General features: G+C 43.8%; 1 protein-coding gene across 7 annotated transcripts in view; it reads right to left on the bottom strand.

The window, feature by feature from the left end:
* Positions 1-21,761, bottom strand: part of ndst1b (N-deacetylase/N-sulfotransferase (heparan glucosaminyl) 1b) — a 301,326-nt gene extending 279,565 nt beyond the window's left edge. For all 7 annotated transcript variants that reach the window (XM_068044050.1, XM_068044049.1, XM_068044048.1 and 4 more), the window contains exon 1: positions 21,577-21,761. The gene's annotated coding sequence lies outside the window, so the exon portion shown is untranslated. The remainder of the gene's footprint in view (positions 1-21,576) is intronic.
* Between the last annotated feature and the right edge of the window lie 226 nt (positions 21,762-21,987).

Genomic DNA, 21,987 nt, shown 5'->3' on the forward strand with positions numbered 1-21,987 from the left:
CACCTCTGCTTCCTGGGCTGGTGTCTTCCACAGCACCATTTTCCTGCACTATCCCCACATCCCTTTAATATCTAGAAATCTATCGATCTCTGCCTTGAACATACTCCACCATCCTCTGGGTCTATCGATCTCTGCCTTGAACATACTCCACCATCCTCTGGGTCTATCGATCTCTGCCTTGAACATACTCCACCATCCTCTGGGCTAGAGAATTTCAAAGATTCACCACCCTCTGAGTGAAGAAATTCCTCCTCATCTCAGTCCTAAATGGATGACCCCTTATTCTGAGACTGTATCCCTGATTCCTGAACCTCCTCCCCTTCCCAGCCAGGGGAAACATCCTACCTGCACCTACCCCTGTCAAGCCCCTGTAAGAATTTTGTATGTTGCCTGGCAAGGCCAGCATTAATTGCCCATCCCTAATTTTCCTTGAGCAAGTGGCAGTGAGTCACCTACAACAGAGTGGCTTGCTAGGCCATTTCAGAAGGCAGTTAAGAGTCAACCACATTGTTGTGGGTCTGGAGTCACACAGAGGCCAGATCAGCAGAGATTCTTCCCTGAAGGGCATTAGTGGTTTTTAACAACAATCTGGTAGTTTCATGATCATTATTAATGAGACTAGCTAATTCCAGATTTATTAATTAACTGAATTTAAATTCCCTCTGCTGCTGTGGTGGGATTTGAATTCATATCTCCAGAGCATTAGTGCAGGTCTCTGGATTTCTAGTAACATTACCGCTATGCTACCATCCCATGATTACTACATCCTGCATGAGCGATGCACCCGGAAGTTCAGAAAATTATCCAAATGGACTGGCCTTGTGATATCTGATGAGATCAAATTATTATTAGATGCAATGCTTCTGTAGCATGTGCAGATTATCAGCTCCACAGAGAGTATAGCTATTGTTTAAAAATACATGGTATTTTAGAAAAGTAAATAGTAAGGATCCAGATTTTGGACGATTTGATGCTATAGCCATAGCAGTAACCAAAAACAGACAATGGACATTTCAACAGCTGACAATAACTGTGCTGACAAGTTTCTAGTTAGTTTTGCTAAAGCTGGTTCAGTAGGCCAGGTTGTAGCTTGATCCCTTTATGATGATATAAATGAGCAGCATGTAAAATTTGTAACATACCAACTCACGCACAATTTTTTGGCTGTAGTATTTCTTTCTCTGAACATGCAGAATTCAGTAAACACTATCAGAAGATTAGGTCAGATAACTAATTTCCAGCTAGCTTCTTGGATTGTATTACGTAAGTAAATTACTAAATCACAGACTGTATACATGTTACATTTAAGTCTAATAAAATGTGATTTAGAAAGCAGCACAATTAGGTAGCAGAGTTCTAGCTCAGAGGATTCATGGTGAAGCACTGTCTTCTGCAATTCGAGTCCAAATAGATCTTTTTAACCTTAAATCAAAAACTAAAATTTTGCCTGAGGCCTTTTGTTTGTTACCTTCAGATAGATTTTTTTGAAAGTGTGCAAAATAAATCCTTTTTTGTTCATAAATCCGGTGCTTTCTGCTTATTAACCTAACACCTCATTTGCTGATCTCATTCTAAAAATTATGTAGCACCTTTTCACATTCTCAAGATATCTCAAAGCTCTCCACAACTGAGTCTTTTTTGTTATTCATTTGTGGGATGTGGGCGTCACTGGATAGGCCAGCATTTATTGCCCATCCCTAATTGCCCTCGAGAGAAGTGGTGGTGAGCTGCCGTCTTGAACTACTGCAGTCCACGTGGGGTAGGTACACCCTCAGAGCTGTTAGGAAGGGAGTTCCAGGATTTTGACCCTGCGGCAATGAAGGAACGACGATATAGTTCCAAGTCAGGATGGTGTGTGACTTGGGAGAGGGAACTTGCAGGTGGTGGTGTTCCCATGCAACTGCTGTCCTTGTCCTTCTAGGTGGTAGAGGTCATGGGTTTAAGGAGCCTTGGTGCATTGCTGCAGTGCATTTTGTAGATGGCACACACTGCTGCCACTGTGCGTTGGTGGTGGAGAGAGTGAATGTTTGTGGATGGGGTGCCAATCAAGTGGGCTGCTTCGTCCTGGATGGTGTCGAGTTCTTGAGTGTTGTTGGAGCTGCACCAATCCAGGCAAGTGGAGAGTATTCCATCACACTCCTGACCTGCGCCTTGTCGTCATTGATGTTTGCAGAAAAATGCAGCAATCAATTGCACGCAGCAGGGCTCCATAAAAAAAGCAATGAGATAAATGACTAGTTAATTAATATTCCCCCATCAACCTTACCAAAAGGAGATTAACTGGTCATCGATCTCATTGCTGTTTATGCTACCTTAGTGATTGCTAAATGGTCACCACATTTGCCTCTACTACAACAACCCACATTTATATAGCGCCTTTGGTTTAGTAAAATGTCTGAAGGTGAAAATTTGCCACTGAGCCACATAAAGGAGATATTAGGATGGGTGGCCAAAAACTTTGTTCAAGAGGTAGGTTTTAAGAAAAATCTTAAATGAGGGAAGAGGCAGAGATGAGGAAAGGTTTAGGGAGGCAATTCGAGAGTACAACTATAAGTATTAGGGAAAAGAAAATCAGGGATGTACAAGAGCCCAGAAGTGGAACAGCACAGGAATCCTGGAGGGTTATTTGGCTGGAGATGTTGGAGATACAAAGGGTCAAGGCCATTGAAACACAAGGATAAGAATTTTAAATTTGAGGCATTGCTGAGCCAGAAGCCAATAGGTTATCGAGCGCAGGAGTGATAGAACAGGGCATGGTGCGAGTTTGGATATGGACAGCAAAGCTCTCGTCCAGCCCCAAACTCAGCCTTCTATCTTCTTAATCTGCCTGACTATGAAACGGAGGAACAGACTGCAGCTTTGAGAAGATTCTTCAGCTATAAACCTACAAGTTAAATTACTGTAAGTAAAATAAAGGAATTGAAATGGGAACAGTTTACTTCCAATTTATTTAGGCAGAAATACATAAATGAAAATGAGAAAAAGTCCCTGGGGGGCATGGAGAATGAGAGAGAAACAATACAAATGGAAGATTAACAGAACCCGAGAGAGAGAGACAGAATTTGGTAATTACATTCAGAAACAACTTTTAAAAAACATGTTTTCTGCAAAGAGCTACAGCAAATCAACCAGTACTGTAAAAAAAAAGTCTTTGGGAACATTCAAATGACTCTTTAATTTCTACACTTATCATAACTCGGGATTTGAATCTATTCTATTCCCATAACATACACTGGTGGGGAAATAGGATGAAACAAATGGGGAGGAATGCACAGCTGCAGCTTACATTGTTGGCTTTGTGCCAAGTCAATTGGCTTGCCATGGGGAAAGGCAGAAATCTTTCAATAATTATTCCTCCCAGTGTCCAATCAGAAATATTGATTAGCTTGCATTTTCTCAATCTTGATATACAAAGGCTTTCAGCGTAAGTGAGGCAGTCAAATGTTTTAATATGCCAGTGGTCACTCTCTGAGTAAAGGTAGCCTCAGGAGGGATGTGACAGGTACAGAAGCCCAGTGGTTATAATGCTGGACTAACAACCCAGAGATCACATGAATTTAAATCAAACCACGATCACTTGTGAAACTGAAAGCTTCTGATTTGTTATAAAAAAGCCAATTGGTTCGTTATTTCTCTTTAGGGTAAAGAGCCTGTCAGTCCTATCCAGCCTAGCTATTAATCCAGGCCCACACCATATGGTTGAATTTTAGTGCCATCCAGTATTTGTTATTCTTTTTTGGGATGTGGGCATCACTGGCAAGGCCAGCATTTGTTGCCCAGCCTAACTGCCCCTGAACGGAATGGCTTGCTAGGCCATTTCAGAGGGCAGTTAAGAGTCAACCACATTGCTGTGGGTCTGGAGTCAAATGTAGGCCAGACCAGGTAAGGACAACCAATTTTATTCCCCAAAGGGCAATAAACAACCACTTCAGTTCAGTAGTAAGCACCTTTGAGGGATCACCAGCACAAATGCTCACGACCACATTTTGAAGGCAAGCTGGCAGACTCTTCAACCAGCTTCCTAAGATGAGGTGAATGACCTAAATACCTCAGTAGTTAAAACCTACTGGCTGTAGATTTTATCACCCTCAATTACTGGAGGATTCTATAGAATTATACAGAATAAAAACATAGAAATAGGCCATTCGGTCCAACCAGTCTATGCCAGTGTTTATGGTCCATTTGAGCCTCCTCCCATCCTTCCTCATCTCACTCTATCATCAGAACCCTCTATTCCCTTCCCTGCCATATCTACAATCCACTATTTGAAATATTAATTCAATCCACCACCGCCCTTGGCAGCAGTGTGTACCATCTACAAGATGCACTGCAGCATCACCAAGGCTCCTTCGACAGCACCTTCCAAACCTGCGACCTCTACCTCCTAGAAGGATAAGGGCAGCAGATGCATGGAAACATCACCACCTGCCAGTTCCTCTCCAAGCCACACACCATCCTGACTTGGAACAATGTCATCGTTCCTTCACAGTCGCTGGGTCAAAATCCTGGAACTACCCAACAGCACTGTGGGTGTACTTACACCACAAGGACTGCAGTGGTGCAAGAAGGCAGCTCACCACCACCTCCTCAAGGGCAATTCGGGCTGGACAATAAATGCTGGCCTGGCCAGCGACACCCACATGCCATGAATGAATTAAAAACAAAAGATACTCTTATCTAATCTCCCCTTAAATGCATCTGAACCATTTACCTCAACTACTCCTGAGAGTAGGGCGTTCCCCATTCTTATCACACTCTGGGTAAAGAAGTTCTTCTGAATTTCCTATTTGATTTCTTGGTAAATGGTCTAGCCTCTAGTTTTGCTCTTTCTTACAAGTGGAAACAATCTGTGTCTACTCTATCAAAACCTTTCATAATTTTAAAGGCCTCTAGCATGTCACCCCTCAGCTTTCTCTTTTCAAGAGAAAGAGACACAGCCTGTTCATCCTTTCCTGATACATATAACCTCGAAGTTATAGTCATAGAGCCATTAGCGAACAGAAGGAACCCATTTGGCCCAAAGAATCTACGCTAGCTCTCTGTAGAGCAATCGGTCAATCCCACACCCCCGCTCTATCTCAGTAGTCCTCTACGTTTATTTCGCTCAAGTGCCTATCCAATTTTCTTTTGAAATCAATAAATGTCTCTGCTTCCACCACCCTCGTAGGCTGTGTGTTCCAGGTCATTACCACGTGTTGCATAAAAATCTTCTTCCTCACATCCCCTTACACCTCTTCCCCAAAAACCTTAAACCTGTGCCCCCGTGTTCTTGTATTATCAGCTAATGGGAACATCTTTTCTTTGTCTCTTGTAATGACCAGGTGAGAAAGGGGTCTAGGGTTCCCTTTCAGCCTTCACCTGGTCTTACCGTAACAGGGTTTAATTTCAAATACATCCTGTTTTTAGCTCCCCCTTGGTGAATCCTTATTCACCGCTTTCCAATTATAAGGCAAAGAAACCAACAAAAACAGGCTTTCTTAGGTTTAAAGAAGAAAAGTTGAAATTTATTAAACTTAAACTCTAATTCAGTTGATGCCTACGGATACACGATGTGCCCACGCTAGCATGTATAGACGATAAACACATGCAAATAGAGACAGAAAAGAGCAGAAAAATAAAGTGGAAAAGTTTGAGGCAATATCTGAAGAGTTGTTGTTACGGCTCTTCGAGCTCACTGTAGAGTCCTTGATTGTAGGTAGATCTTGCTTTTCGTTGGGGCCCATTATTCTTCTTAAACCTTGTTCTCTGTAGGAGACTTTTCTCTCTTGGGGTTCATGTGTCTTCAGTGGATTCAGAGGCTTGTGAGAAAGAGGTGGGAGCAGACAGGAGAGATCTTCTCAGTGCAGGAGCAAACAGACACCCTCAGTTCAAACTATTTGTACAATTCAGAAAAACCCAGGTTGCCAAGCAGGTTAGTCATGTGACTAACTGGTCTGACCATGTCTTGGATTGTATCATAAAAGCAAAATACTGCAGATGCTGGAAATCTGAAATAAAAACAGGAAATGCTGGAAATACTCAGCAGGTCCAGCAGCATCTGTGGAGAGAGAAGCAGAGTTAACGTTTCAGGTCAGTGGCCCTTCTTCAGAACTGAAGTTCAGTTGCTGGAACCATTCTGGTAAATCAATTCTGCACCCAATCAAGGTCTCTAAAGGATCCTTCCTAAAGGGTGGTGATCAGAACTAAACACAATAGTTGTAGCCTAAGCTGAGCCTTATAAAGGTTAGCATAACTTCCCTGCTTTTGTACTAGTTACCTCTATTTATGAAGCCCAAGATCCTACTACCCTCTCAATATGTCCTGCCACCTTCAAGGCACATCAACCCCAAGGTCCTACTGTTTCTGCACACTCTTTAGATCCTCACCATTAAGTCTATGTTACTTCACTCTATCCCTTCTGCCAAAATGCATCACCTCACACTTGTCTGTATTATATTCTGTCACTTGTCTGCCCATTCTGCTCATTAAATGCCAGAAAGCTCATTTTGGAAAGATAATGCTGGAGCTTATATTTAACTCAGTTTCACATTTATTGTGCAGAATAAAAGCATTTTAAACATACAGCTCCTCACTCAAAACCTCTCCCAGTCCCAGTGAGTGTCTGCTGAAAAGTACTCAACTAAAACCCTAATTAACACCTTCACCTGCAGATAATCAAAACATTGACACACAATTAACACTGCTAGCCTATCTGTGTCCTGTTGTAGACAATTGGTATCAGTCTCACTGTTTGCCACAACTCCAAATTTGATAACATCAGAAAATGTTGAAATTTTTCCTGCTTTCCAATATCCAAATCATTTATATATATATATATATGGCTGGCGGGCAGCCATAAAGGCGGGGCTAAAGTGTGGCGAGTCGAAGAGACTTAGTAGTTGGCAGGAAAAGAGAGAGGCGCAAGGGGAGAGCCAACTGTGTAACAGCCTCGACAAACAAATTTTTCTGCAGCACCTGTGGAAGAGCCTGTCACTCTAGAATTGGCCTTTATAGCCACTCCAGGCGCTGCTTCACCTCCAGGCGCTTACCCATTGTCTCTCGAGATAAGGAGGCCAAAGATATATATATCAAAAAAGCAATGGTCCTAGCACTGACCCTTGTGGACACCCTGGTCTACCATTCTCCAGTCTGAAAATCAACCATTTACTGCAATTAGCTGTTTTTTGTCCTGAAGTCAATTTTTTTATCCAAGCTGACACTGACGCACACCCCGCCCCTCCCATTCCATGAGCCTCAATTATGTTGACCAGCCTTTTAGGTGATACTTTGTCACTTCCTTAAAATCCATAAAAACAACATCCGTTGCATTCCCTTCATCAACCTTCTCTGATACTTCATCAAAAAAATTCAATGAGATTAGTCAAGCACATTCTGCTTGACTAATTATCCTTAATTAACTCAAACTTCTCCAATTGCCTGTTGATTTTTTCCCCTGATTATTGTTTCTAAAACCTTACCCACCATTGATGTTAAACTGACCAGCTTGTAGTTGTTAGGAACGTTCTTACACCCTTTCCTAAATAAGGGTGTTACATTTGCCACTCTCCAATCCTCTGGCACCTCCCCCGTATCCAGGGAAAATTATAGCAAGCCCTTCTGCTATCTCCATTCCCACTTCCTTGAGCAACCTGGGACGCCAGCCATCCAGACCAGGTGACTTATCCACTCTAAGCATAGCCAGCCTTTCCAGTATATCCTGCCTATCAATTTTCACCCCATTCATAACCTCTACCATCTCCACTTCTACCGATATTTTATCAGCACTCCCTTTCTTAGCAAACACTGATACAAAGTACTCGTTAAGTATTCCAGCTTTGCCCTGCACCACTAAGCATATATCATCCTCATTGTCCCTATTAGGCCCCACCCCACCTCTTATGATTTACATGCCAGTAGAAGATTTTTGGGTTCCCTTTTATGTCAACTGCCATTCCATTCTCATATTCTCTCTTTGCCAGTCTTATTTTCCTCTTCATTTGCCCTCTCAACTTATTGTATTTGGCTGCGTTCGCACTTGAAGAATTCACCTGATATGCATCACACACCCTCTTCTTTTGTTTCATCATATTCTCTATCGCCCTTGTCATCCAAGGAGCCCTGGCTTTGGTTCCCTTACCTTTCACCTTGTTGGAATATACCTCGTCTCTTGCTGAAACATCTCCTCCTTAAAGGTCACCCATTGTTTGGTTACAGTTTTTCCTGTCAGTCTTTGGTTCCCTTTCATCCTGACTGGATCCTCTCTCATCCCATTGAAATTAGCCCTCTTCCAATTTAGAAGTTCTACTTTAGATTATTCCTTGCTCCTCTCCATTACTAATCTAAACCTTAAGATCACTCTTACCCAAGTGTTCCCCCTAGACACTCGATCCACTTGGCCCACCTCATTCCCCAGCACCAGATCAAGCAATGCCTCCTTCTTATTTGGACCGAGAACATACTGGTCAAGGAAGTTCTCCTGAACACATTTCAGAAATTCCTCCCTCTCTTTTCCCTTTACTCTAACATTATCCCAATCGTTATTTGGATAATTAAAGTCCCCCAATATCATCATTCTGTATTCTTGCACACTTCTGTGATTTCTCTGCAGATTTGATCCTCTATCATTCATTATTTGGAGGTCTATAAAATACCCCCCGTGGTGAGATCATTTCATTTTTGCTTCTCAGCTCTAACCAAATGGATTCTGTCCTTGCCCCCTCAGGGATATTCTCTCTTTCCAACAATCCAATGTCTTCCTTAATCAGTCCTGCCACCCCATATCCCTTTTTTCCTTCCCTATCTTTTTTGAATACTCATATCCCTGAATATTAAGCACCCAGTCCTCACCATTTTTAAGCCACGTTTCCATTATTGCCACACAGCTATTTGTGCTTCTGGCTCACCAGCCTTATTCACCGCACTTTATGTATTTACATACATGTATTGTAAACCTGTCTTTGTGTTCCTTGTAGTCCTCCTTAGTCGGCTCCTATCTAATATGGTATACTTCCTTCTCTACTTCTGTCGAACACGCTTACATTATGCACCTTATTCCTCTTTTCTACTTCCATATGCTGGTGCCCATTTGCCTGCCAATTTATTTTAACCCCTCCCCAACCACATTAGTGAACCTCCCATGAGGACATTAGTCCCAGTCCTGTTGAGCTTCAACCTGTCCATTTTGTATAGGTGCCTTCTGCCCCAGACTGGTCCCAATGCCCCAAGAATCTGAAGCCCTCCCTCCTGCACCATGCCTCATGTCATGCATTGACCCTCCCTATCTTCCTATTTCTACTCTCGCTAGCACGTGGCACTGACAGTAATCCAGAAATTACTACCTTTGAGGTCCTACTTTATAACTTCCTCCCGAGCTCCTGAAAGTCCATCCGTAGGACCTCAATACCTGCTCTGTCTACGTCATTGGTACCGACGCGTACCACAGCTTAGGGTTCACCCCCTTCCCCCTGCAGAATATCCTGCACCCTGTCCGTGATGTCCTTTACCCTGGCATCAGGGAGGCAATGCATCAAGCAGGACTCACTATGACAGCTACAAAAATGCTTGTCTGTACTCCAACTATGGGATCTCCTATAATGATTGCATTTCTACTCTTTGCTGTTCCCTCCTGTGCTGTCCCTTGCCCATTGGTGCCATGGTCTGAACTGCACTCCTTCAAGGTGTCATCACTCCCAGCAGTCTTCAAAGCTGAGTACTGGTTTGAGAGTGGCACACACCCCAAAGATTCCTGTACCTCCTGCCTGTTTCTACTCTTCCAGATGGCCATCCATTTACTATCCTGAACTCTCACTACCTGTGGGGTGACCATCTCCTGGAACGTACATCCAGGAAACTCTTATCCTCTCTGATGCTCCGCAGTGACTCCAGCTGCCCCTGAGCTCAAACCCAAGCAGCTAGAGGCACTTCCTACACATGTGCTCACCCAAGACACATGAAGCATCCTGAAGTTCCCCATGTGGCACAGGAAATTTCAAGCAACAGGTCTCAGCTGCTCATCCATGATCTAAAAAAATCTCTATTCCCTCTTTTAGAATGTAGTTAGCATCTTGTTTAAACTATTAATTTTAATTATTACCTCTAGACCTGCTCTGTACTACTACTCTTATTAATTCACTTACTGTTACCCCGATTGAAATTTTATCAATTACTTTAACTAGCTAAGATGGAAATTTAATACAGTACTTTATAGTTTCCCGGTCCTTAGCTTAAACCACTGCCAGAGTTTAGAGAGCAAAATAACCTTAAATCTCACCAAACCAATCACTTACCTGCTGTCCTGTGATTTCACTCTGCTTTTATTTGGAATGTACTGTGGAAGGTTCAAGCTCCTCCCCACTCTGATTTATCCGCTACACTGATGCGTCCAATCAGATCCGCTCTTCCCCACTGTCATTTACCACCTGCCACTGCTGCCTCTAAGTTGTGGAATCATCTTTTTGAAACCTCTCCACTTCCTCTATATCCTTTTTATAATATGGCGACCAGAACTGTTCACAGCACTCTAAGTGTGGTCTACCCAAGGTTCGATACAGATTGAGCATAAATTCCCTACTTTTCAATTCTATCCCTGTAGAAATAAACCTTAGTGCTAGGTTTACTTTTTATAAATGGCCTTATTAATCTGTGCCACTAATTTTAGTGATTTCTGTATGGAGCGTTCTAATTCCGTAAGTATACACTCAGTACTAAGCCAATGACGTTTGCGATGGCTTGGCCATGTTCTTCTGATGGATGACAGCCATATACCCAAAGACCTTCTGTATGGCAAACTGGCCCCTGGGTTATGACCTGCTGCATGTCCATACCTCCACTACAAGGACACCTGCAAGCAGGATATGAAGCTGGCGGACATCAACACAGTCAACTGGGAGACAGCCGCCAATGATCGGGACCTCTGGAAACTGATTGCTCGGAGGACCATCGGAAGAGGCGAAGAGAAACGGAAAGCTCAGTTGGCTGAGAACAGAGCCCAGAGAAAGCAGAGGGCTGCGAATCTTGCACCTTCTCAGCCCACTGCCTTCATCTGCATTATGTGTGGCAGAGACTGCCATGCCAGAGTGGGGCACCGGAGCCACACCAGGCAATGTTTAATGCAGAGTTGACCAGCAAGGCGCAAACCATCATCTCAGAGAGACGGAAGTCTGCCAGAAGAAGTGTAGAGACAGACACAGAGCAAACATAGTCCTTCAAGGATCACCTGTGTACGGGCCACACTAAACCAAATTACAATAACCTAGATGGAAAGGGAAGTGAACTATTATATTCATACACAACGAGAATTGTTCCTCTGAGCACATCTCCTGAAAGTAATGGAGAAGATAATGCACTGCCAATTATTGCTGACAAACTCCAATTGAGACTAATAAGCAGGTGTGAGAAAGGTCCAGAAAGGTTGGCGTCACCAAATGTACGATCAGAGGGATCCAAAATGATGGCCGTGACAGCTAAAGTCATCACCAAATCATTTGTATAAAGCCAAAATACTGCAGACGCTGGAAATCTGAAATAAAAACAGTAAGTGCTGGAAATACTCAGCAGGTCTGGCAGCATCTGTGGAGAGAGAAGCAGAGTTAACGTTTCAGGTCAGTGACCTTTCATCAGAACTGATCTGATTCTATCACATTCTTTCCCTTTTGTTCTTTTTCCACCCTCCCCCTTACTTAAAGCTTATTACATTTCAAACTTTTCCCAGTTCTGATGAAAGGTCACAGGCCTGAAATGTTGGGTGGAATTTTACCGACCCCCAATGAGCGAGCTGGTGGCAGGGGTGGGGGTGGGGGGGCGTAAAATTGAGTGGGAGGCAGGGGGCGGGGCCATTCTGACTCCTTCCCAGCCCCCTGTTGCAATTTTACACAGGGCGGCGGTGGTGAGAAAGGGCTTGCCCGCCCCAGGCCAATCAGGGCCCTTAAGTGACCAATTAACTGCCACTTGAGGGCCTCCTCTCACCGCCGCTGGTATTTCACCCGCGGAAACTTTCTGTTTTTATACCAAATCATTTGTGCTCGGCTCCCTCCCGGGATGCTGGAAATCAGCTGTGCTCACCAGGGCACACAAAATAGGCCATTGTGAAAGTAGCCATGGAGTCGGGGCGAGCAGCTGTGGCAGCAACAGCAAAAGTGGAGGATGACATTGGATCAGGCTGGAGATAAGGAGAAAAGAGGGAAGGGAGGTACAGCCAAACAAATAATTTTTGAATGTGAAATATGAATATTTCTATATGGAGGCACTGGATATTTGAGTAGGCCGTGGATTTGATTTATTGTGATTGCAGATACTGAATTTTTATGTATGATGTATCTATAGAGTTTTCAGTTGTGAGAAAGCCTTGGAATTTTATATCTACAGCTTCACTATTCTGGGTATGAGACTTGGAGTGCGGTAGGGGGGTGGGAAACGTTGAATATTTTGTGTATGAGGAGTGTAAATTTATTCCCTACAGCCAAGTCTTTGTTTTATATAAGTCTCAGTGCACGCAGTGTTGCCAAACACTAACATTTTATGACGTTTTGGAAATATTTTATTTAACTATTTAAGTCAAATAGGAAACATTAAACAATTTTATACATCTTTAAGTTTTATGAGCAAACCGTTAATATTAACAAAACAAATTCCAATCATCACACTGGCCACATGTGTATCACAAGGACTGGGAATACTGAACCGCAAATGGTTTTGTGTAGCTACTTCGAGTTGCCAAGTAGAAAGTAGGAATTGTGGGTTATTTGCAGTCCCCCCCAACATCTATTGTGATATACATAAATGATTTGGAGGAAAGTATAGGTGGCCTGATTAGCAAGTTTGCAGACGACACTAAGATTGGTGGAGTAGCAGATACTGAAGGGGACTGTCAGAGAATACAGCAGAATATAGATAGACTGGGGAGCTGGGCAGAGAAATGGCAGATGGAGTTCAATCCGGGCAAATGCGAGGTGATGCATTTTGGAAGATCCAATTCAAGAGTGAATTATACAGTAAATGGAAAAGTCCTGGGGAAAATTGATGTACAGAGAGATTTGGGTGTTCAGGTCCATTGTTCCCTGAAGGTGGCAACGCAGGTCAATAGAGTGGTCAAGAAGGCATACGGCATGCTTTCCTTCATCGGACGGGGTATTGAGTACAAGAGTTGGCAGGTCATGTTACAGTTGTATAGGACTTTGGTTCAGCCACATTTGGAATACTGCGTGCAGTTCTGGTCGCCACATTACCAAAAGGATGTGGATGCTTTGGAGAGGGTGCAGAGGAGGTTCACCAAGATGTTGCCTGGTATGGAGGGCGCTAGCTATGAAGAGAGGTTGAGTAGATTAGGATTATTTTCATTAGAAAGACGAAGGTTGAGGGGGGACCTGATTGAGGTGTACAAAATCATGAGAGGTATAGACAGGCTGGATAGCAAGAAGCATTTTCCCAGAGTGGGGGATTCAATTACAAGGGGACACGAGTTCAAAGTGAAAGGGGAAAAGTTTAGGGGGGATATGCGTGGAAATTTCTTTACGCAGAGGGTGGTGGGTGCATGGAACGCATTACCAGCGGATGTGGTAGACGCGGGCACGATAGCGTCTTTTAAGATGTATCTAGACAGATACATGAATGGGCAGGAAGTAAAGAGATACAGACCCTTAGAAAATAGGCGACAGGTTTAGATAGAGGATTTGGATCGGCGTAGGCTTGGAGGGCCGAAGGGCCTGTTCCTGTGCTGTAATTTTCTTTGTTCTCTGTTCTTTATGCTTCTCTAAAGTTATGCAGACCCAATTCTTTCAGCTTATCTGGACAATAAATATTTCACACTGGGAATCAATCTTGTGGCCCTATTTAGGAATCTTTTCCAAACAATTTGATATAAAAACAAACATTTCAGACAATGACCTTTCATCAAAATAGCAAATAACTTGCATTTCTGTAATGTCTAAGTCACATGTGACCAATTCATTGGTTGTGACACATGATCTGGCCCCTGCTGCAAAAGGGTGGAGACCCCTGGCTAATGGGTAAAAGCACAGCTCTTCACATACAGGGAAAAGTGTAGGATAGTCAACTATCAATAATGGAACTGATTCTCTCCTCACTAGATTGCTTCATGAGATGAAAGGGCTGGCCTATGAGATTGAGTAGAATGGACCTATATTCTCCAGAGTTCAGAAGAATGAGACATGATCTCATCGAAACATGTAAAATTCTTAGAGGGTTTGACAGAGTAGTTGTTGAAAGGCTGTTTCCCCCCTGGCTGAATGGTCTAGAACTAGGGTCAACATCTCAGAATAAGAGGGCAGCCATTTAGAACTGAGATGAAGAGAAATCTCTTCACTCAGAGCTTTGTGAGTCTTTGGAATTCTTTCCCCCGAGGGCTGTGGCTGCTCAGTTGATGAGTGTATTCAAGACTGAGATTAATAGTCTTTTGGGGAATAAGGGAATCAATGTACATTGGTTGGAAAGTGTTGATTTCGGAGTCAGCAATGAATGGTCATATGGCCTACAGATGTTCCTATTTCTTATTCGGTAGAAGTCCGAGAAAAAAAAGGGACTTGGATTTCTACAGACTGAGAGCGGCCTTCCCACCCAGAGAGCAACTGAGGCCATTAATTGACAGACTAACAGCCACTTAAGGGCCTCTTCCCACCGTCACTGGTACTTTATCAGCGACTGGTGGGAGGCCTGCCACCTGGGGAGATTGCCCAGTAGAACCAGGCGGCCTCCTTGTGGGCTGTTTTGGGGGAGAGCCTCCTGCTTGGGCAATCTGTAGTCCACGGAGGGACCCCAGCAGCAAAGGCCGCCCCTGTGTCAACACTCAGCAACCATCCACTCCCCACCCCTAGCTGGGTCCTGCCCAACTGGGCCCAGCGAGCCCATCCCCGTCACCTGCAGTCCGAGGCTCCATGGTCGACCCGCTCCTCGTGGTGCTGCTGGGACTGCTGAGCTGCCAGCCTTCTGATTGGACGGCAGCTCTTGGAGGTGGGAATCTCCATCCTTAAAGGAACGGGGACCCTGGTGGCAGGCAAGTAACTACCTGAAATCTATTAAATGTGGCCGGGGGTCCTTCAAAATGGAGCCGGGGTTCTCCTTGCTTTTATACCACCTACATAAAATCCAGCCCAATATCTGCACAGTAAGCTCCCACAAACAGCAAGGTAATAATGACCGGATAATCTGTTTTTGTGATGATTGACAGATAATTATTGGGCAGGACACAAAGATGAACGCCCTGCTCTTCTTCAAAATAGCACCATGCAATCTTTCACATTTGCCTGAGAGCAGACAGGGCCACGGTTTGGCATCTCATCCAAAAAGACAGCACCTCCAACAGTGCAGCACTCCACTGGAGTGTCAGCCTAGACTCTTATGTTCAAGTCCTGGAGGAGGATTTGGAACTCACAACCTTCTAATTCCAGTGCAAGACTACAACCAACTAAGCCACAGCTGACACTAAAGGGCTTTGTGGCCCCAATTACTGTCCCAATTTAGTTCAACAAACTCAACAATAACCACTCGTACTTCGCAAGCATCTCACATGCAGAAGAACATCTCAGAGCACTTTGGGGGCAGCAATGAAGCACATTGCTTCTCACTCCAGATCAATAAGGAATACTGTGTGGTGGGGAGCGTAAAAGCGGAAAACAAAAAAGGAGAAAAGGAAAGGCACAAAAGAAATGCTTAACTTTAATGGGAAACCAACCATGTACAATCAACAAAAGCTGGACTCCCAAATCGGAGATCCCAATTTCAAATCCAAGTCTCAATTGGTATTTGTGGGATGAGACTTGTCCTTATATATTTATTGCCTTAATCCTACTCACAAAAGGGTTTGAAAGTGTTTACAATGAGCTACTTTGAAGTGCATTAACTGTTGTTACGAGCACAAGAATAAAATGCCTCAGCTTCTCCATGAAGGCAGGTTTACCAATACTGTCTCTTGTTGGTTCAGTACACGTTCCTCTTGGAGAGAAGGATGGGTTTGAATCTCATAGTAATGATTGTCTCATCTGCAAGATGGCGGCTCCAACCATGTAGGATTTGCACAGTAGTGTACTGGCAAGTGCCATACTGTCAGAGGTACCATCCAAATAAACATATTCTCTGACCCCTTTCACACCATGGGAATTTTCCAAAGTGCTTCACAGCCAATGATGTATTTTGAAGGAAAGGTTCGGCCTTTATTCATTGGAGTTTAGAAGAATGAGAGGTGATCATATAGAAACATATAAGATTTTAAGGGGGCTTGACATGGTAGATGTCGAGAAGATGTTTCCACTGGTGGGAGAATCTCGAACTCGGGGACATAGTTACAGAATAAGGGGGCAGACATTTAAAACTGAGACGTGAAGGAATTTCTTCTCTCAGAGGGTGGTGAATCTCTGGAATTCTCTACCTCAGAGAGTTGTGGAGGCTAGGTCACTAAATGTATTTAAGGAGGAGGTAGATAGATTTTTGAAATCTCGGGGAGTCGAGGGTTGGGCACAGCAGACCCAAAAGAGGAGTTGAGGCCTGGGACAGATCAGCCATGATCTTATTGAATGGCGGGGCAGGCTTGAGGGGCTGAATGGCCTACTCCTGCTCCCATTTCTTATGCTCTTATGTTCTTATGTGGCAATCAATTTGCACACAGCAAGGTCTCACAAATGGTAATATGATAAATAACCAGATAAGCTGTGTTTGATTGACATTGGTTGAGGGATAAATATCAGCCAGAACACCAGGAGAACTCTCCTGCTCTTTGAATAATGACATTGAATCTTTCACACCTATCTGAGAGGCCATTGTGGCCTCAGTTTAACATCTCTTCAAAGATGGTAGTTCCCTTGGTGCAGCACTCTGTCAGTACTGCACTGGAGTGTCAGCCTAGATTATGTGCTGAAGTTTGTGAATTAGTTTGGGGAAGAGGGAGGATAGTTTGCACCTGTGACTTTCGCACTCATCGACAAGACTACAGCTGCTGAGCCTCAGGGAGAAAGGTATTGCTTTCTTAAAAACATAGATTTCTACTGCTGGTCTTGGACAAAATCTTTCTCTCAGCCAAGGCCTCTAAAAAATACAGTTTAACGAGACAATAATCTCATTTCTATTTGAGAGATATTTCAGAATGGATATACACACTCAGTCTAAAAAAGTAATTAATGTGTGAAATCCTGAGACATTTAGACTATGTAGTGAGGTGCTGTATAAAAATACTTATTACAATGTGCCATAGTAAAAAATGCCCCGAAGCCAACATATTTCTTGAGTAATATTCTCAATTTATCACCTGAAATTGCTCAATTTGGAGGCAAACCTTAACCTAAGTATTTCACCCCATCTGAAAATGCTTCCTCCAAGCATGATTCAGGTTTGGAAGGATAAATCTATAAACCAATTGCGACCCCGGCAAATTTTCACAATTCACTTGTTCATAGTGTGCATGTTAGACATAGCAACCATTAAACTTTATTAAATATAGCGACAGAGAAATTTAAAGACACCTAGACAAAAAAATTGCAACATGAAGGCAACATATTGAAAGTCTCGACAGAATATATTGCCAAACTGCTTAAAATCCTTATCTGACTCCGGATACAATGATTAAGAGCAACTTGTCGAGGAAGGGTGGACAGGGAAATTCTGACAGGTTGGGCTGGATTTCCAAAATGGGGTCAGGAACTCGACACCTGGATGACGATATCTTCAAATGGTAATGCCCTAGTTGGGCAAGAAGCAAGGTTGGCGCCCAATTAGTGGCACAGAGGGTCTGCTGGGGGCGGGAGTTGCCCGCAGAGTGCGAGTGGCAAAGGCAGGTGGCAGCCATGAAGGGGCCCACCGCTGCCTTGCTGATGAGAGCAGGGCCCTTGGAGGGCCAGCGGAATAAAGAGGCAAGGCAGCGCTTCCATAATGAAAAGAAATGTCCTACCCTTGGCCAAGCACAAGACCCCCGTGGGCCTCAAACATTTCATTGTTCAGAAATAAAGTTTGCCCCTGTGGTGTTCTCGGGACTGGAGGTAAGATTTAGCCGAGTTCAGCAAAAGATGTGAGACTTCGTGCTGTTGAAAACAATGGATTCTACTTTGTTTTTTTTTACTTTCACTTTCCAGTTCCTCTGATAGCATGTATGTATAGTAGCCTCAATGGAACAAAATGCACAATGCAATTTTCAAAACACGATACCTCCTGCCTGTCGTGAGCCTGACAGCTATGCACTATTGTGAGCTCACTGGAATTGCCTTTGAAAATTGCAATGTGTACACCACCATCCACCGCACCCCCCTCAACCCAGCCCCTGACCCCTTAACGAGCTCCTTCATGGCCTTAATGGACCCTTAATTTGAGGCTAGCAGCTTCTCCATTCACTCCCCCCTCCTGCCCTCACATTGACGATTTCGGACCATCCCAGAGGCGTCAGATTCCAGGGACGAACTCCAGGACCGTGACTTTCAAATCACACCGGCACCGGGTCCTGACGCCGTGATCCTTTGAAAATCTGGCCTATTGTTTCTCATTTAGTGCAAGCAAATATGCACAGCTGTTAGCATTGTATAGGAATGGTACCTCCCCATGCAGCCAAATCCTGATCATTCCCATCATTTTTCCTGAAATTATTCACCTACGAATTTGAGTTCATATCAGCTGGTTCGTGGGTGGATTGGTATGTGTGATTTGATGGGTACGTGTGTTGCAAAATGGAACAAGGAAAATAGAAAATCCACAAAAATAGAGCAGAATAAAACAGCAAGACCCGAATAAAGATGAAACAGCAAAACGAAAACTTTGCGGAATGACGCCAGTTCAATAATAGATCACAAGCAGGTCAGTCATCCATTTCCTAGCTTGTGCAGCCAAGTCCTACTACATTTCAGTTCAGGGTGCTTTGAGTTTTTATTCAAAATACAATTACTTTAATCATCCTTACAAACAGGACTGTCACTGACCTCATCTCTTCTGGAGATCTTACTTCCATGGCCTCCAACCTCATAGTTTCCCCAATCCCGCACAGCCCACTTCTACCTCCTTTCCAAAATCCACAAACAAGACTATTCTGATAAAACTATAGTTTCATCCTGTTCTTGCCCCATGGAACTTAGTTTTTCCTGTCTCGACTCTATTTTTTCTCACCTTATACAGTCTGTTCCCACTTGCATCCACATCACCCTCTGTCAGTTGAACAGTTTCCTGGCCCTAACCAATCCCTCTACACCTCCATCCCTCACCAGGATAGCCTGAGGACCCTCTGCGTCTTTACTGAATTGAGACCCAACCAGTCTCCACCCATCCTCCTCTGCCTTGCTAAACTTGTTCTCACAATGAACAACTTATCCTTTGACTCCACTCACTTCCTCCAAATAAAAGGTATTTCTATGGGAAACCATATGGGTCCTAGCTATGTCTGTCTTTTCATATGATATGTGGAATATTCATTGTTCCAGTCCTACTCAGGCCCTCTCCCGCAACTCTTTCTCCGGTACATTGATGACTGTATCAATGCCATTTCTCACTCTCACTCAAACTGGAAAATTTCATCAAAGTTACTTCTACTTTCCACCTTTCTCTCACATGTCCCACCTCTTATGCTACCCTTTTCTACCTTGACTTCTCTGTCTCTATTTCTGGGGATAGGCTACTAACCATTATCCACTATTAGTGTAAAAGCAAAACACTGCGGATGCTGGAAATCTGAAATAAAAACAAGAAATGCTGGAATCACTCAGCAGGTCTGGCAGCATCTGGGGAAAGAGAAGCAGAGTTAACGGAACTGGATGAAGGGTCACTGACCCGAAACGTTGACTCTGCTTCTCTTTCCACAGATGCTGCCAGACCTGCTGAGTGATTCCAGCATTTCTTGTTTTTAATCCACTATTAGTGTACTGGCTCTCACAGCGACCTTGACTACACTTCCTCAAACCCCGCTTTCTGTAATTACTCTACTCCATTCTCACAGCTTTCCTGCCTCTGTCACATCTGTTCTGTTGATGCCAACCTTTGTACCCGTTTCTGGTAAGTCTTCCATTATTCTCGACCAAGGATTCCCCTCTACCGTGGTTGACAGGGCCCTCGACTCTGTCCATTCCATTTTCCGCACTTCTGCTCTCATCACTTCTCCCCCACCCTGAGAGCCTTGATAGGATTCCCCTTGTCCTCACCTTCCTCTCCACCAGTCTCTGTATTGAACTGTTCATCCTTTGCCTCATGATGCCACCACCAAACACATCTTCCCTTTTTCTTTCCGCATTCCAAAGGGACCATTCCACCCATGACACCCTGGTCCAGACCTCTATTAAACCTCCCCCTTGCCACTGCAACTTCTGGTGAAAGTGCAGGAGGTGCAACATCCGGCTTTTTACATTTTCGCTTCTCATTGGCCAAACCCACAACTGTTCCGTCCAGGTGAAACAGCAATTTACATGTACCTCTTTCAATTTAGTATAGTGTATTCACTGCTCACAATGCAGTCTGCTCTACACTGGGCAGATCGAACGCAGATCAGCTGAATACCTCTGTGCAGTCCACAAGCATGACGCGGAGTTTCCCATCCCCTGTCATTTTAATTCTCTGCTCCACTCTCACTCTGACCTCTCTGTCCTCGGACTCTTACATTGTACAATGAAGCTTAACATAAGCATGAGGAACATCACCTCTTTCGATCAGACACTTTACAGCCTTCTGGACTCAACATTGTGTTCGACAATTTCAGATCATAAACACTGTTCCCATTTTCCCAGACTGCAGCTGTTGGTAATGATTCTGCTTTTCCCATTCATACCTCTGCCAGACACATCCTTTGTTTCTTTACTTGTCCCATTACCATCTCCTTTTCCCTTGCACCATCTTCCCTCTTGTCATTTAATCGCTGCTGTCTTTCACCCTATCACAGATCTTCCCTTTTGTTCTTTTGCCCTCCTGCTCCCACCTCCCCCCTTCCCTGCCTCTGTACTTGCTTAAAACCTGTTACATCTCTAACTTATCCCTGATCTGATGAATGGTCATTGACATGAAACGTTACTGTTTTTCTCGCCACAGTTGCTGCCGAATATTTCTAGCATTTCCTGGTCTTATTTCAGATTTCCAGCATCCGCAGTATTTTCCTGTTCTTTCTTGCCTTACAGACAGGTAGTTCGTGGCGGGGGTTGGGGGGGAGTGAATTTTTGAATTATTCAAATTAAATCAAGACTTCTCAGTATTTCAAAATTGACAGCTCTAGTTCAAAACTATTTGTCAATGAATCTCACTAGCTACTCTACACTGCTCACGGTATTTTTAAAACCCTGCTTTAAAAGTGCAGGCTTTGAACTGCACTAAGCCTCAGCAGTACAGAATCTAACTGGCTGACTCTGCAGCTCCCGCACTTCACTCTTTTTCTCTCTTTCCCTACCCGGATCACCACTTCACTTGCAATTTCAATCGCCTGCTCTGTCCCTCGTTCTTCTTTCCTGCTAAACCAACCTTGCTTCCAGATTTTGGGGGAGGGCCATTGTTCCTCATGTTCATTTGACTACTTTTCTTTAAGCAGACACTGAACGACTGTTTAGGCCTGCAGAATACACACACACACACATATACACAGCCATGTATATATAGACTAGTCATTCATCACAAAGACTCAATGCATGGAAGCCGGCAACTCACCCACCACACGACTAATTCTTTAAAGATGTAGAGACTCTGGGTTTTGTTAAATCCTGAAATTTTCCATTCTCTGGTTAAGCTCTTTCAGTCATTCCTCCTCTCTCGTCAACTCTGAGGAAAAATACGAGGAGGGCCTTGCTTTCTGCACAAAGGGGAAAGGCAGGCAGCTAAACCACAACACTCACTAGAGGGCATCTTGCAGACATGACAGAGGCCTCGAGCTTAACTGTTTCATCACCATCCGACTCTCTGCAATTAGGTTTCAAAATGCTTAACTTTTTTTTGAAAGGGTCTGATCATTTGTTAACAGAATAGATTTTTGCTGGAATATATTGGGTTTAAGTGTCAGTCATATCAGTTGATAGCAATGTCGCCTCTGAGTTCCAGTCGCACTCCAGGGCTCGAGCACAA

This window comes from Heterodontus francisci, chromosome 12 (assembly GCF_036365525.1).
Source record: "Heterodontus francisci isolate sHetFra1 chromosome 12, sHetFra1.hap1, whole genome shotgun sequence".
NCBI lineage: Eukaryota > Metazoa > Chordata > Chondrichthyes > Heterodontiformes > Heterodontidae > Heterodontus > Heterodontus francisci.